Source organism: Glandiceps talaboti, chromosome 1 (assembly GCF_964340395.1).
Source record: "Glandiceps talaboti chromosome 1, keGlaTala1.1, whole genome shotgun sequence".
Taxonomy (NCBI): domain Eukaryota; kingdom Metazoa; phylum Hemichordata; class Enteropneusta; family Spengelidae; genus Glandiceps; species Glandiceps talaboti.
The window spans coordinates 18,502,342-18,505,799 of NC_135549.1; positions in this window are offsets into that span (position 1 = coordinate 18,502,342).

Genomic DNA, 3,458 nt, shown 5'->3' on the forward strand with positions numbered 1-3,458 from the left:
TGGTATCTTTGTAACGTCTAAACTTGACCTAGCCTCTGTGTCGGCTCAGACCACTGAAAATAGAGGTGTCGATTATTGATTGCAATTATCTATCATTGCACTTTTGGCCTAAATAAAAAAAATTATCAGAGGGCAATTGATCAATGTACCCGTGTTTATTATAATATTCGAGGATAGACAGGCATGTCATAAAACTCGGTTAATGTACACATTTACCGAACTAAGTGGTGCATACAATTATTAAGTGAGGAGAAGTCAACGGATCGCTGAGGATGGTGCAAATTACAGTGCGAGTAAGGTCATGGATAGATTTCTCTGATCAAGTATTAGAATGGCTTCTTTATCTACGTTGTTTTAGTCGAACATGATTCCAAATGGTTCCTACACAGGCTCGACATTTAATAAACAATATTTGACTGAAAAAAATTATTGTAATAGAACGAATAGTAACCTACGATGCCGAAATCTTAGAATGCCAATGTGACATCATATTTCTGTTACAAACGACTGTGCGATATTTACGCGGTCCTTTTGATGCAAGATAAGGCAAATATCATCAGTGACTGATGCCAAAAGTCACAATTTGTCGTCAAATGTTGAATCATTCTTTATATTAAGTATTCTGTGTTTTGTTGCATTACTTCTATCACCAGTTTCCAAGGAAACGCTATTTAGATAGGTAGGCTTTGTGTACAGTGCTACTACAACCACCTGTTGAATGAATTGGCCTTCCGCTTCTTTATCAACGTGCAGGTGGGTGACAGCGTCTGTTTACATAATATGGACTCAAACAGGTGAAGTGAGGGCAAAATGTCAGTCTATGTGGCGTCAGAATTTGCTTCAACATACTCGAACTTTTACCTTTTGTTTCTTTTCAACTGAGATATCGATTTGTGATAACTATACTCTAATCTGTGATAGATATAGCTATAATCTTCATACTAAAGTCACGTGGTCTAGTGATGAGAAAGGGGCTTTTATAGCAGAAAAAAAAGTTACCTACAGGTCTTTCATCAAAACGTAATTAACCCAGTTTTGTGATATATGAGGTGCAATTGTACATACTAAACATTGAAACCATTTTTGACAGCTCTGAACATTTTTGGTAACTACTATTAGATATCATACTATGCATTCATCATGGAACAAGTTACCAATTTCATGTACCATTTACTCATTTCAAAAGTGACCTTGGCAGTATTTGAAGCAACTAATACATACTCGGTCTATAAGACGGAAGTGAAAAGTATATTGAATCGCACAAATACGACACGAAGCTGACATAGAAGCATGACATTTGGTTGCCATAGATTGAAAAGAAATGCGCTTCACATGATCAGACATTTTCATAAAAAACATGATATAGTACTCACCGAAGGAGTTGACGCCAGTCGTCGATATTACCAAAAGCCAAGAAATCAACAAATTCCAGGAATACTGCATTGCGCACGGGTCTTCTGGATATCACTGCAGCGTGAGTCCCATCTGGACGATAAAACGTGACCGTCTGAGTACCCTGTATAGACGGACCACCTTAAGTAGTATATTAATATGCCACGGCCTAGTTAGCACGTTATTAACATCACATTACCGATAGCGGGTCAATTGGTGTAATATCCGTACACTGTCTGCTACGATAATCATCACCTAGTTAAAATCAGACAGCAGACCGGAAAGCCCCTCCCAATTTTTTTTTTAAAATATGGGGGTACCATACATCAACACGAGGTCCAAGTTAGTAATCATTTATAATACTTCTAATACGTCCGACAGCAAAGTAGCACACACATTACATACGTCATTTCATAATCATAGGGTCCGAGTCTGTGAGAATGACGTTAGTTCACACACGATATAATATTTAAAATAACACTTTTTACATTGGTCGCATGACCATACAGGAAATTTGCCATTTCCAACGGAAGCAATCTCGTGCATTGTATGATCATACACACATTTGTTTAACCTTACGAAAACGTTAAAGTAAATCGTTATTATGGCAACTGAACACAGTCGTCACGAAACAAATTTAATATACGTACTATATCACTTATATAGTTTTGACTTTGTATCTGCCTTTCCCTGCCTCTCTTGTCTCTGTTTCAGAGCTTGCTTGCCACATAAGTTTTTCAATCAATCAATCCATCCATCCATCCACTCGTCAGTTTGTCAGTCTGTCTGTCTGTCTACCCACTTATCCACCCTTATATATAATTAGCCACATTCACCGCCATGCATCCACGTGCTCAAGTCAATCCATCCATCAATCCATCCATCCATCCATCCATGCACTCACCCATCAATCCTCCAACACACCCAGCCTTACACTCATCCATCCATCTACACATCCATCCCCACGCCCATCCACACAGTCATCCATCAATCTAGACATCCACCCCTCTATCCACACAACCATCTATCCGTCTATCCATCCATCCATCCATCCATCCATCCATCCATCCATCCATCCATCCATCCATCCATCCATCCATCCATCCATCCACACACTAACCCATCCGTCCCCTATCCAACCATCCACCCCATCCATTAAACACCCATATACGTGTATCTACCAACACATTTATCCATCTATGTATTATAATTATGTCAATTTGATAAATGGATATACCAATTAATTAGTAAATTTAATAACTTTTAAAAAAGTCATATCATTTCATAAATATTAAGTTGGTGTAGCCTTCCGTGGTGAAAGTGAATACAGTGTTGGATATAATCCCAATAAATACAAAATATAAAAAATACGAAATTGACACAGATTTTTTAAATTGCCCAGCCCACCCCATATAATTATTGATGGCTCCCTATATGAATAAAATATCGAGAGATGCCAAACGAAAAGTTTAAGCAAACACAAGACTACCATGACTGACTAGTACATTTTACCCAGTATCTCCGAGGGGAGTCGATGTATGTTTACAAGACGTCGTAAATACATATCTGTATAAATTTAAAAGTAGTTGCTTCTGGAATGTGACTGAAATTGCAAGTAAGAAACGACACTGGAATCTCAGGTCTTCCGGTCAAAGAATATATACAGGACGGAATTGTTCTCAAATCTACAGTATAAGTCACGTGATAATTATAAGTATTACGTCATGCAGACGTGTGATCTATACCACTGGGAACTCAAGCTCGGTTAGTTTTGTTTACGAAAACAAACAAACAAACAAACAAAAACCCTTAAATAAATAAATAAATAAATAATAAATAAATAAATAAATAAATAAATACTGATGAACATCAACGATAGAGTAAATCACAAATCAGTAATAAGAATTGTGACTATTTTGCATATGGGGAAACATTATACTAATTCTTGATGCTACGAAACATTCATTATACTACTGTTGATACTGGTTTGTGAATACTCTATTGTTGATGTTTGTCAGTATTTATTTATTTATTTATTTATTTATTTATTTATTTATTTATTTGTT